The sequence below is a fragment of the Dermacentor andersoni genome, chromosome 1 (genome assembly GCF_023375885.2).
Source record: "Dermacentor andersoni chromosome 1, qqDerAnde1_hic_scaffold, whole genome shotgun sequence".
Lineage (NCBI taxonomy): Eukaryota > Metazoa > Arthropoda > Arachnida > Ixodida > Ixodidae > Dermacentor > Dermacentor andersoni.
Window position 1 is genome coordinate 47,028,186 of NC_092814.1, and position 14,542 is coordinate 47,042,727.

General features: G+C 49.2%; 1 protein-coding gene across 1 annotated transcript in view; it reads right to left on the bottom strand.

Moving 5' to 3' along the window:
* The window catches only part of LOC126543948 (1-phosphatidylinositol 4,5-bisphosphate phosphodiesterase epsilon-1-like), a 212,706-nt gene that overhangs the window by 67,628 nt on the left and 130,536 nt on the right, over positions 1-14,542 (bottom strand). The window lies entirely within an intron of this gene.

Here is a 14,542-nt window from a genome sequence, read left to right on the forward strand (position 1 = left end):
TAAACTAGATATGTTACTGCAATGAGTGTTTTCAGTTTTTCTGTTCTTTTTTTATTCCTGCGTACCAGGGCCCGTATTCGCAAACAATTCTTGAGCTGAGAAGTGTTCGTGAGAGCTGCGGCCAGTCAATCGTTATGTTGTAGGCACATATTAGCAAAGGCGGCCAGATAATGGCGAGCAGCTCTTACAAATGAATACCTTTGTGAATTCGGTCCCTGCTTTTCTCTCTTTATCATTATCATTTTCCCCTTTATCCCTCTCCTTCTGTTAACATTTTCCCTTACTCCAACGCTGAGGATCTGGCTAGAACACAGATGTGCAGGCCTATCTCTCAGTGTTTTCCTTATACCATATCGGTCTCTCTCCAGGCTGACTGCGCACGTTGACACATATCTTCGGTGTGGCCTTCTCCAATGATTTTCGCACATGTCTTTAATACCCAACTGGGGTTAGCTTACTTCGGCTCACAATCAACCTGCAGTGCAGTGGAAGCTACAAAGCATACTCAGGCACCGCCACGTGTGCCGCATAATACGCAATAAAATGTACTTCCGTGTTTCGGCGTCGCTTATATTACGGATACATAGGTTTAGCATTGTAAAGCGCTACATAAATGTATAGTTTCTAACGCCTTAAATAACTGCTTGCAATACGTTGAGCAAAACGAGAACAAGGTTAAAGCAGGAGCCAACGTTTCGACAACTGGACTTGTCTTTTTCAAGGCGACATATGCTTTCCTCGGGTACGGTTCTTCTGAAGGGGAGGCGGTGGAGAGACGTAAGGCGGGTGCGCTAGGCAACGACCGACGGTGTGGTAGAGGAGAACGTGGAGAATTGAAAAGAAAGGTGTGCTATTCAACGTCGCTGGAGGAATGTGAAGTAGCGCCGTTTGTCAGCCGGTCAACGTGTCACTGTACGTTCCTTTTTTTGTTTTCGTAAAGGGCCCTGGACGACGACATCGACGAGGGGGGGGGGGATTATCTGCTACGCTAGAGGTCAGCGAAGAAAGGGGGTTAACCGAGGGTCCCGACCTTTATTAATCATATCACGAGAAGCCAACAAACGAAGAAACCAAGGTAAACACAGGGGAAATTACTTGTACTTACACATTGAATTAAACAAATGATAAATTAATGGCAATGAAAGTGGATGAAAAAACAACTTCCCGAAGGTGGGTAACGACTCCACGTCTTCGCATTACGCGTGCGATGCTCTGGAGATCAGCGTAGCATAGTGGTCAGTGTAGCAGATAGCAATGGAGGTCAGCGTAGCAGATAATTGACCCCTTCCCTTCCCCCGTCGTCTAGTCCATTTCCATCTCCCGCCTACCCGGTGTTTCCCTGTTTGTAATACGTGCCTATTTTGCGGAAAAGAGACAGCGGGGTGTTACCCGGTATCGATATGGTCCCACACGAACGCTGCTGAGTGTCGAGTGTGTTTATAATACCCGCGGTAAAATGTTTCCGAATGAGCAGTAAAATTACTCACGAAGAAAGGTACCGTTAATTATTAACTCGAGGCTAGCTTAAGAAATAAGTCACTTTACGGACCCACACACACACGCACACAACACACACACATCATCCGCTTATTTTTATCTTCACTGCAGGACGAATGCCCCTCCCTGCGATAACCAATTACCCCTGTCTTGCGCTAGCTGATTCCAACTTGCGCCTGCAAATTTCCTATTTTCGTCACCCCACCTAGCCTTCTGCCGTCCTCGACTGCGCTTCCCTTCCCTTGGCCCTGTTCCATTTCTTTCTCTTAATGTCAGTTAGAATACCGGCTACCCCCGTTTGCTCTCTGATCCACACCACTCTCTTCCTGTCTCCTTAACGTTACGCCTAACATTCTTCATTCCATCGCCCTCTGCGCGGTCCTTTAACCTGTTCTCGAGCTTCTTTGTCAGTCTCCAAGTTTCTACCCCATACGTTAGCGCCGGTAGAATGCACTGATTGTACACCTTTCTTTTTAATAACGGTAAGCTCCCAGTCAGGATCTGGCAATACCTGGCGTATGCACTCCAATCCATTTTTATTCTTCTGTACTAGTCTATCAAGGAGTACAAGCGTACTCCTTGATAGCCTCTGACAGACACTGACAGACACTTGATAGACACTGACTGGCGATCCTGAACTCTTGTTCCCTTGCCAGGATATTGAACATTACTTGTGTCTTCTGCCTATTAATCTTCAACCTCACTCTTAGACTTTCTCGGTTAAGGTCCTCAACCACTGATTTCATTTAATCTCCAGTGTTGCTGAGCTAGACAATGTAATCTGCAAACCGAAGGTTGCTTAGATAATCGCCGTTGAACTTCACTCCTAAGTCTTTCAAGACTAATAGCTGGAATACTTCTTCTACGCATGTAGTGGACAGCAATGGAGAGATTGTGTCTCCTTGTCTGACCCATCTATATATATATATATATATATATATATATATATATATATATATATATATATATATATATATATATATATATATATATATATATATATCCGCTGGAATGACGTGCCTTGCCAATGTGCCATGAACGCTCATGTTCAAGTGAATCTTTTATTGAGGCTTCCGCCGATGGTTTCCATGCTGCGTTGATCGCGGTGCATGGTCGTACTGTATATGCAGAGCGGTTCGCTGCTACAGTGTGTCCCTACTCGGGGAATGGACGCGCAAGCTTCGCTTACACCGATTCCCTCTGTGGGTTCGATCTGCATCACTTTTCCATAGAAACTCGTCTCCGTCAGCATTATCAAGCTTAAAGCGTCGGTGAACGACGCTGCATATGCGCTAATTATTCGTACACGTATGTCGTTACACGCGATTGCGGACGGTCAAGCGCACTACTTGCTCTGCTGCGTCGTCTGCTATGTTCTCCTCAGAGAAAGCGGTACAGACGTGGATTGATACGTTGCGGACAAACGCAACCTGCGCATTGGCTCCTCTGATTGGCTCACATGCCCTGCAGCGTTCGCTGCACTGCAAGTTGATATTGAGCCAAAGAACGGAAGGCAGTTACCTGCGACTATCATCGTTATCATCATACGAAGACCGCTCATAGGAGTTAATTGCCCCTGTCTTTTGACAGCCGGGTCCCAAGGGGCCTACAATAACGCACTCTTGCACAGCTTCAAGAAGGAGAATTCCACTGACAAACTTTTGGCCCGCTCTAAGATTGGTTTTCTTGATATTAACCTTCAGACGTACCTCTACTCTTTCTGGTTCGAGGGCTCACTCATGAAAATTGGTGCAGGAGAAACAACCTTATAATATACGGTGTTCCGGAAAGCGAGAGGGAAGACAGTAACACATTGACTAAAACAGTGAATGGCAATATTATCACAGTGACAATTGCCTCTTGACTAAAGTAGCTAATCACAAATATTTGAGTGTAACAGTTTCAAACGATCTGAGATGGAAGACATCAATAACATTACTTCCACAGTCCTGAAACGAATGTTCCCCTGAAAAGACGTCTTAGACTCACATCGCCAGAAACCAAACTAATTGCTCATGCAATACACGCGCCCTGCCTGTATTTGAATATGCTAGCACTTTCTGGTTTCCTTGTACCCTGCAACATGTAAGCAAATTAGAAGCAGTTGAAAGGAATGCAGTAAGGTTTATTTGCAATAACTAGAGACTTAAAGACTCATATCAGATCTACTTAATAGCGATGGTATTCTTACACAACCAAACCGAACAAGCAAGATTAAAATTGATGTTCCAGCTACTTCTTAACATGATAAAATGGACACTTCCTGGCTCGCCTCTTACTCGCACGAAAAACCAACGCGCCATAAGTGTTCTTATACACTAACCAAATATTCTTTTAACACTAACCGTTTCAGATATTTATTTTTTTCCTCTTGCAGTTAGACACTGGAACTCACTGAATCCCACTGTTGCGAATGAATAATCATTGAGCAAGTTTGCTACAATGGTTGAAAATGGCCTGTTCGTTCTACAAGAAGCCTGACTATAATTCTAGAACCATCGACTTCATATTTTAAATTGTAGCACGCATGTACTTTTCTTCGTAGTTAGCGCACAAGTGTTTGGCATCATTATTTCTTTCTCTTCGCAGCTCATTTTGTCATCACAAAATGAGTGGGAGTTCTGCCGCAGTGGTATCCTGAATTCTTTGAATTTATTTAGTTCGTTTCACTGAGTTGTGCGCCCGTTCAGTTATTAAGACTGTAGCTTTTCTTTGTATATACAGGAAAAATATAAAGTATTTATTATTACAACTGAAATGATTGTTGGTATTTGCAATTGCTCCATTACGATTGTATATTATTATGATTTATTATACAATAAAACAAACTACGTATAGTGTATGTCATAATAAATATTATAATACAAATATTATTTTATAGACAATATCTTATGTTTTGAAAGACGTTTGTGTAGAGTGGGTGTATCACATCGGGTGAGGAAGGCAAACGTAAGAGATCGAGAACGCGAGCTACACGTAGAAACGTGCGCGATCAACGCGGAGTATCTCAACTATTCTCGTCGTTTCGTCATGTCGCTGCCATCTCTGCATGCGGTGAACGTGGTCGTACGCCTTTCTCACAAACTGGTGCCGCTGGCTCTCAAGCGCAAACGTCACGGTGGAACCTGCACTTCATTTGTGAACGAAGCGCTTGCAATGACAAAATAGACGCATAGAAATGGTTTCCATCAATGGGTACTTCACAAATATTGGCCTTGTGCGCTGCAACGCGAGTGTAATATATGCCTTAATTGGTTCTCCCTCTTGCGAATGTGCCATTCATTGCTGTCGCCGGATGTTTAAAGCAGTTGTTGACCGATTTGCCTCAAAATTGATGAACCCCACTTCGAGAAGATTTACGTCATATTGCTCGACTCACTGGAACTAGCGAAAAAAAAAAATCGGGACGCCACAGAAACACGAGCGCAGACTATCAACAGGTATTTAACTGGAAGACAGACAGACAGACAAAGAACTTTATTAATGGTCCTGAGGAACCGGCGTTAGGGTACCTCCCTTTTCAGGGAGTCCCCGTAGCCGTCGCGGGCCGCACCCACGTCGGGGTCGGAAGATCGTGGTCCTCCGCCCTGTCGCAGGCCCTCTGGACAGCCCGTAGTTGCTCTGAGAGGTCGCCGCTCTTAAGGGCTGCCTCCCAGTCGGTTAGAGTGGTTAGCGATGAGCTGCGTAACGCAGGGCATTGCCAGAGCATATGGGACAAGGAGCAGTACGCCTCCCCACAGTCTGGACAGTGGGGTTCTACATTAGGCACGAAGTGACTGAATCTGCCCCTGGAGGGAAATGACCCCGTTTGAAGCATGCGAAACGCCGACGATTGTGGTCTATTAAGTTTAGGGTGTGGTAGCGGAAAGGCCCGCCGAGCAAGTTGATAATGTTTCAAGATTTCATGGAAGGTGAGAAGCGAATCTCTGTACAGCCCTAAGTCGCCGCCCGCGAGTCCACCTGAACCGCCGCGGTGTGTAAGACCTCGCGCACAGTCATGGGCCAACTCATTGGCGTTAACAAGCTCAGAGTGTACATTGATTCCCATATGGGCCGGGAACCATTTGATGCTATGAAAACCAGCAGCCCCCTCACTGCCGAGGATGGCCGCCGCCTCCTTTGAGATCGAGCCGGAGGCGAAAGCTCGGGCTGCCGATCTGGAGTCTGCATAGATATTGGAACGTAGAGGGTCCTTCAGTGCTATAGCTATAGCAACCTGCTCGGCTACTGTTGAAGAAACCTTCCGCACGGATGCTGAATTAATCAGAGTGCCATTGAAGTCAACCGAAACTACGGCATAGTGATCAGAGCACTCGTACTGGGCGGCGTCAACGAAACATGCCAGATTCGGAGTGGCAGCAGCCGCTTTTAACAGGGAACGAGCCCTGGCTACCCGGCGCCCTACATTGTATTGAGGGTGGACGTTACGTGGCATGGGATCTACCTTGAACGTATCTCGGACCATGGGTGATAGGGTCACGTTGCGCTCCGTGATTTCCTGGTGACCGCATCCAACGGATTCGAGAATGCGTCTCCCCGCTCGCGATGATGATAGTCGAATTATTTGAGCCACTCGTTGGGCCTCGATCACCTCTGATAGGGTGTTGTGCATGCCTAGTTGCATGAGACGCGCGGTGCTGGTAGTGAGTGGTAAACCCAGCACGCGCTTGATGCTTTTGCGCATGAGGGCGTCGATTTTGGCCTCATCCCGTTTAGACCAGCGCAACGCGGAGGCTACATAGTTAACGTGGCTCATCAGAAACGCGTGGTAGAGTCTGAGTAGATTGCTCTCGCTTAAACCCCCTCTGCGGTTCGAGACCCTGAGGATAAGCCGAAGCATATTCTCCGTCTTCGAAGTAATGCGGGCTATAGTCTGCGAGTTGCCCCCGCGAGATTCCAGCAAGAGTCCGAGGACCCTGATAGTATCCACTCTGTGAATTTGTTGTCCGTCCCTCGTATAGAGGGCTATGGGAACTTGATCTAAGGGTGTGGAGCACCTAACCCCCCGTCGGGTGGGCCTATACAATAGAAGTTCGGACTTGGTTGGTGACAGACTCAGGCCCGTGTCTAGTAGGAAGTGTTCTGTGATGTCGAGCGCCTCTTGGAGCGCACTCTCAACTGCAGCGTCAGACCCTCCCATGCACCACACGGTAATATCATCCGCGTAGAGGGCGTGACCCGTTCCTCTTACTGTGGCCAGACTGTCCGAGAGGCCCTTCATGGCGATGTTAAACAGTAGGGGAGAGATGACCGCCCCTTGCGGGGTGCCTCTCGCTCCCAATGTAAATTCCTTCGATTTGATTTGCCCTATTTTGACAGTGGCCTTGCGATCCCTGAGGAAGGAGCTAACGTACGCATGGAATCGTGGCCCCAGGCCCAGATCTGAGATGGCGTCTAGTACGAACCGGTGCGAGATGTTATCAAAAGCCTTGGACAAGTCTAGAGCAAGGATGCCCCGAGTGTCTCTAGTGTCGACATCAATGATTTGCCTCTTTATAAGTAACATGACGTCCTGTGTGGAGAGTGCCGGCCGAAAGCCGACCATGTTGTGAGGGAATAACTCATTATTTTCTATATGCCTAGATATACGGTTGTGAATGACATGTTCGGCCACCTTACCCACGCAGGACGTGAGCGTGGGTAAGACATTTGAATACATATACATACACAGGGTGCACGAACGCGACTTCGCGTCGCAAAAAGAAACAACTGTTACAAAGCTGATACGCGCAACACATGTTCGAATGATCACTTTTTCATTCATCCGAACATGTGGCGTCAAGCACACTGCCTTCGATTCATGGGGGGGCAATAGCGAGGACGAAAACAAAAAGGACTGTAGTGGACGAAGTTCGTACCGAATATTATACAGGCGCAAATGTAGAACATATATAATATAGCACGCACAGGCGTCACGCTTTAATCACGCGGAGTCGTGCAGAGAAGGGAACAATGCTTCGATGTTGTTCACCGGTGCAACCCAGTTTGAACGTTGCCCAAACTTGCACATTCTCGTCAACGCGTGAACGAGAGTGCGCGATGCCCCGTTGAAGATACCAACATATACCTTTCCAGCTATAAAGCCTACTCGCAATAGTGAAAATGATTTACACTTGTCAAGAGCAGCTTGTCCTCGCAAAGTATATTTGCAGCGCCTAAAAAGACACGGACTGACAAAGCTACGCACTCTCAGTAGTACAATAACGCACGCTTAGTGTTTAGCACTATATAAGACAGCAGACAGCCTACGCGCTCCATGGCGTCATACACTTGTTGACGCAGAGGCGCTGGTTGACGGTAGCGCAGTCTAGAGAAGATATCCGAACGAGAACAGAGAAAGCAACCCTCGCACAAGTCAAACCATGCCTAAGCTTGACCCTGCCCGAGTTCCGTAGCTCGTGAACAAAGAAAAAAAGCTCTGTTCGTACACTTTTGCACCTTCAGCGCACTTAAAAGCGATCCCTAGCATAAAAGAAAACAATAACAGGTTTTTTTAATAACGCGGGTAGCCAGGAATCTTACCAAAAACACGTAAAATCCCTTACAAATACCGCTGCGCAGCAACTAGACGACAAACTGTCATGGCGACGAGCACCGACGACTGCACCGCGACACGGAAAGAGAGAGAGAGAGAAAAGGGCTCGAAAAACACCACTTGACGGCGCCTAACCAATTGGGAGACGCAGACTTTCTCTCCTACATCCTCTCATACTCCTCGCCGCAGCTGCGGCGGCAAGATGAAAGTATGTCGCTACCTTTGGTTTCATTCAGGGGGCTTAATCTTGAAAGCACTCTGCGAGCAGCGATAAAGTTAGACATTTTAGCTCTTGAAGTGGAAATCATAATACTCTACAAGAAATGCACAGAAAAGCACATGGGAAGTTCACTAGCCACACCAAACCTAGTTCCTAGATTTTTCGAAGGCGTTTGATAAAATGCCACAGGGAAGTTCTTACGCAAGATGGCATGCTTGGGTCTTCCATTAAAAATTATTAATTGAATTGGTGCCTACCTTCGGGAGAGGCGGCAATTTGTACATGTTCTAAATCGCTATTCAGAACTCTTGCATGTTACTGCTGGCGTGTGCCAAGGAAGTGTTTTGGGACCATTATTGTTCTTGCTTTATGTAAATGACTTGGTAGACTTGATTCATGGTGGTGTCTGCATTCGACTGTTCGTGGATAACTGCGTTGTTCTTAAGGAAACCAGTAATCCAAATGATCATGCAATATTACAAGATAACCTACAAGCCATTGCAGACTGGTGTATTCGATGTGACATGGAATTCAATACAGAAAAAAGTGTACTTTTGCGTGTTACGAGAAAGACAACACCTAGCACGTTTACGTACTCAATTAACCAGCGTGCTTACATGAAGTAGATAAAGGCAAGTATCTCGGTATCATAAAAAAAAAATCTTGCCTAGTAATCACATATGTCAGCTATTTGTACTTCAGCGCTACGAAAATTATCATTTCTCAAAAGGAAATTTAAAGGTGCACCTCCTGTTACGTTTCGCCTACAACGCGCGGTAATGCCGGCGCGGATGCAACGGACGCCGGGGCTTTGTTCAAAGCGGCGGACATTTTGGCCCGTTCATCGACGCCGCAACGCCTACCCGCCAAGCGTGTCCAGGCGTGTTTCAGTGCCACGTGTCTTCGTGCGTGCGTGTGTGTGTGTGTGCCCTCGCTTGTCAAAGCGCGGCAGCCGGGGAGCGGAGTTCCCCGAATGAGGGGCCTGGAGGTCTCTCGGCTCAACCGCTCGCGCCGTCGTGGGCCCCTGCTGCGCCGTCCCGTGACCTTCATCCCGTGACCTTCCCTCCTTCCCTTTTGGACCGCGACGCCGAGGGTATAAGAGCAGCTGCCCCCGGACGCCAGAGCAGAGGCTCCGATTTGTACTGTTGAGTTACGTGCTCTCCCGTCTCTCCACTCCGGTCGACCTGACCGGCCGCTCTTTTGCTATGTTAGAATAAACCAGTTGTTCTGTTACCAGTCTTCTCATGCTTTGCCGGGACCTTCGGATGCTTCCAGTGCCCCAGGCCGCCAGGCCAACGCTACCCTTGGGGCTTGCGACCCATTGGCAATAACGGGCGTCAACACCGAGTCCCCAACAACTCGTGCCAGCGGTGCGATTCCAACATCTGGTTGCCAGCGGTGAGATCGCGACAACGGAGGCCAGCAGCGAAGAGATGCGGTTGACTGTATGCTGAGCAGCACAACGACCATCCGGGAGCAGCGCAACGAGCCCTGTGTGATGACTGGTTGCCTGCAGCGGAACGACTGCGCTGAAGTCTTGGCTGCAAGGTTTGGTGAGTGCGGGACTTTCTTCTTCTGAGTTTTGCCAGGCTTTTGTTAGTGTTAGAAACAGAGCTGGTAATTGTGGTTGTCGTTGCTGCCGGGTTAGTTTGCGGCAAGACAATAGTAGGCAGTAGAGAAAGCAGCATTCAGAGCAGCCATGGATTTGAAGTCGTTGCGCAAACCGAAATTGCTGGAGCTTGCAAGAGAGTTGGGTCTGGATGTCTCAGACAAACTCAGAAAACCAGAACTGCTAAGGGCTATTCTTGAGTTAGAAGCTGAGGATGACGAGCTGTCGGAATGCCTTGAGACCATTGAGGAGAGGGAGACGGCAAAAAGACAGGAGCGCGAACTTAAAGAACAAAAAGAGAAACAGGAGCGCGAACTAAAAGAACAAAAAGAGAAAGAAAAAGAAGAGCGCGACCGTCAACACGCGTTGGAAATGAAGCGTCTCGAGTTAGAGATGGAACGCGCTCGTAATGGAAGTCAGGCACACGGTGCAGGAGAACGAGTATTGTTCAAAATGACTGACCTGATGCGGCCGTTTAAGCTTGGAGAGGACATTGGTTTGTTCCTGGTTAACTTTGAGCGAACGTGCGAGAAGCAGGGGTTCTCTCGGGAAACGTGGCCACAGCGCTTGCTCACTTTGCTACCCGGCGAGGCGGCCGACGTAGTCGCTCGCTTGGAGAGAGAGGAGGCAGAGGATTTCGACAAAGTGAAATCGAGTCTGCTAAAAAAGTACCGGCTGTCAGCGGAGGCGTTCCGTCGGAAGTTTCGGGAAAATGAGAAAGGCAGAAGTGAGTCATATACAGAGTTTGCGTACAGGCTTATGTCAAACATGCAGGAGTGGCTCAAAGAAGAGAAAGCGTTTGGTGACCACGAGAAAGTTCTGCAGTGTTTCGGGCTAGAACAGTTTTATAGTCGGTTACCTGAGAACGTGCGGTACTGGGTCTTGGATAGGCCAGACGTTAGTACGGTGGCTAGAGCCGCTGAGTTAGCCGAGGAGTTTGTGACGCGTCGGGCTCGCGGAGCTAAGGACGGTCAAAAGGGTGAATTTGGCTCCAAGTTTGAGAGGCCGAAGTTCACACCCATGAGAGCAAAGGGGGATACACGTAGTGCGGATGCGAGTGAAAGCAGTCCGACCGAACGTAAGGAGACGGCGGCAACCGAAGCCGAACGCAGAAAGCGGTTCGAGACGAGGCAAGCGCGCGTTTGTTATACGTGCCAGAAGCCGGGTCACTTTTCGGCGCAGTGCCCAGAAACAAAACCAAAAGTCGTGTTTTTTTCATTAGGCAGCACTGACGAGAACATCAAGCTTCTCGAGCCTTACATGCGAGACCTCCTCGTGAACGGGAAAGAGTGCCGAGTGCTTCGCGATTCCGCAGCTACGATGGATGTAGTTCACCCCTCTTACGTAGAACCCGATATGTTCACGGGCGAGTGCGCATGGATCAAGCAAGCAGTGGAAGCTCATAGCGTGTGTCTGCCGGTAGCAAAAGTGCTTATTGAAGGACCTTTCGGAGCACTTGAGACGGAGGCCGCAGTGTCATCTATGCTGCCCCCGCAGTACCCGTACTTATTTTCGAACAGGTCCGATCACCTCCTGCGCGAGAAGGGGCTTTTGTTTGGTGAGGCTAGCGTTCAGGCCTTAACCAGATCGAAGGTTCGGGAGCTCGCTGCAAAGGCGGTAGTTGCGGGGCCGACGTTGTTGAACGATGAGAAAGGGTCAGAGGCGCAGCAAGCTAGTATTCAGAGCACGCCCGAACGGGATAAAATTGAGCCTGTAGCGTTAAAGGCACCAGATACTGGAGAGGAAATTCCCGATGCGGGAAAGTTAGAAGAGCTTCCGGTCGAGCTTACGGGACTAGGCTCAGTGACGAACAGGAAAGACACCGATCAAGTCATTAGTGACTTAATAAGTAAAGCATCGCTGTCGCCTGAGCAGAAAACAGAACTACACCAGCTCTTACAAGAGTTTCAAGGTCTGTTCTCTGAGAGGCCTGGTAGGACTTCTGTCCTTACTCATGACATAGAACTTACCTCCCCAGAGCCAGTACGATCCAAGGCGTACCGGGTGTCACCCCGCCAGAGCGATATTATGGAGGCTGAGGTAAAGAAAATGCTACAGCTCGGTGTTATTGAAGCGGGTGAGAGTGATTATACCTCCCCTTTGATTTTAGTTGAGGTACCGGGCAAGGAACCTCGTCCTTGCGTCGACTACCGCAGGCTTAATTCCATCACTAAGGATCAAATTTATCCGATCCCTAACATCGAGGAGCGCCTTGAGAGAGTGAGTAGCGCTCAGTTTATTTCCACCCTAGATCTTGTCAGGGGTTATTGGCAGGTTCCACTTACAGAAGAGGCTAGTAGGTATGCGGCGTTCATTTCACCAATGGGGACATTCCGTCCTAAAGTTTTGAGTTTTGGTTTGAAGAACGCGCCATACTGCTTTTCAAGCCTCATGGATAAAGTGTTGCGGGGACAGCAAGAATTCGCTTTACCGTATCTAGACGACGTAGCGATATTCTCCGCATCCTGGCCTGAGCATATGGCCCACTTGCGGGCAGTGCTAACCCGCCTGCGCGATGAGGGCTTGACAGTCAAGGCTCCCAAGTGCCAGTTAGCACAGGCCGAGGTTGTCTACCTCGGACACGTGATTGGTCGGGGTCGTCGCCGCCCCTCTGAAATAAAAGTGGCCGCTGTGCGAGACTTCCCGCAACCGCGTACGAAGACCGATATTCGGTCGTTCTTAGGTGTCGCCGGCTACTATCAGAGGTACATCCCCAGGTACTCTGATATCGCGGCTCCCTTGACGGATGCTCTAAGAAAGACAGAGCCGCAAACAGTCGTCTGGGATGAGACGAAGGAAAGAGCTTTTAGCGCCCTAAAGAGCGCCTTAACAAGCCAACCTGTGCTACGATCGCCCGACTACACAAAAGGGTTCGTTGTTCAGTGTGATGCTAGTGAGCGAGGCATGGGCGTTGTACTGTGCCAACGGGAAAATGGAGAAGTAGAACACCCCGTCCTGTATGCTAGTCGTAAGCTGACCAGTCGTGAGCAGGCGTATAGCGCCACCGAGAAAGAGTGTGCGTGTATCGTGTGGGCCGTTCAGAAATTGTCATGTTACCTAGCCGGCTCGAGGTTTATCATTGAAACGGATCACTGCCCTCTCCAATGGCTGCAGACCATCTCTCCCAAAAATGGCCGCCTCCTGCGCTGGAGCCTCGCTTTGCAACAATATTCCTTTGAGGTGCGTTACAAAAAGGGGAGTCTCAACGGTAACGCCGATGGCTTAAGTCGAAGCCCCTAACGTGGGAATCAGCCTCAAAATTGCTTGTTACTGATGTTTTTCTTCCTGAGGCAGGATTTTTAACCTATTGCTTTTGTGTAGTGTTTCAAAGTGATGATGTGCTTTCTAGTGCAATTTTTCGATTTGTGGACGCGTTCTGAGTGCTGCTAAACTACTGTAAGGGACTAGGCAGCAGTAAAAAAAGGGGAAAGAGCCTGGCAGGGCTTAGTGAGGGTTGTGCCGTGCTTGCTGACTGAGCGGTTGACTTTTGGCGTGGTTCTACCGCTTGCCGGAAACGAGAACAAAAATGTCAACTCTCCCGAAGTCACTTTGCAGTGTCCTGTGTGCACCTGAACGTGAGAACGAGGCCTTCTCTGTGCGCTGCGCTCAAGAAACGCCCAAGGACGCCCAACTTCGGTTATGAGCATCATCGAGCGACATCCCTCCGGACAGCGGATGCAGTCCCCTGACCATCGGGATCTCCTTCCCCCGGCGGGGCGGTCTGTTACGTTTCGCCTACAACGCGCGGTAATGCCGGCGCGGATGCAACGGACGCCGGGGCTTTGTTCAAAGCGGCGGACATTTTGGCCCGTTCATCGACGCCGCAACGCCTACCCGCCAAGCGTGTCCAGGCGTGTTTCAGTGCCACGTGTCTTCGTGCGTGCGTGTGTGTGTGTGTGCCCTCGCTTGTCAAAGCGCGGCAGCCGGGGAGCGGAGTTCCCCGAATGAGGGGCCTGGAGGTCTCTCGGCTCAACCGCTCGCGCCGTCGTGGGCCCCTGCTGCGCCGTCCCGTGACCTTCATCCCGTGACCTTCCCTCCTTCCCTTTTGGACCGCGACGCCGAGGGTATAAGAGCAGCTGCCCCCGGACGCCAGAGCAGAGGCTCCGATTTGTACTGTTGAGTTACGTGCTCTCCCGTCTCTCCACTCCGGTCGACCTGACCGGCCGCTCTTTTGCTATGTTAGAATAAACCAGTTGTTCTGTTACCAGTCTTCTCATGCTTTGCCGGGACCTTCGGATGCTTCCAGTGCCCCAGGCCGCCAGGCCAACGCTACCCTTGGGGCTTGCGACCCATTGGCAATAACGGGCGTCAACACCGAGTCCCCAACAACTCGTGCCAGCGGTGCGATTCCAACACTCCCAACTTTAATCTTGTAGCATATAGTACGTGCTTTAGGGCCACGCTCGAATATGCCTCCATTGTATGGGACCCCCTTAACAAAAGTGATATTCGAGAGCTAGAGCGTGCCAAAAGAAAAGCATTGCGCTTCATATTCAATAAGTACAAACTGACTGACTCACCCTCCTTACTTATGCAGCAACATAACATCCCATCTTTACAATCCCGTAGAAAAGTCAATAGGCTAGTTTTTCTTCATAACTATCTTGCAGAACATATAAAAGTAAATATACCAAAATTGCGTGCGTCCCCACTCAACTAGGAAAACTAGACACACCTATAG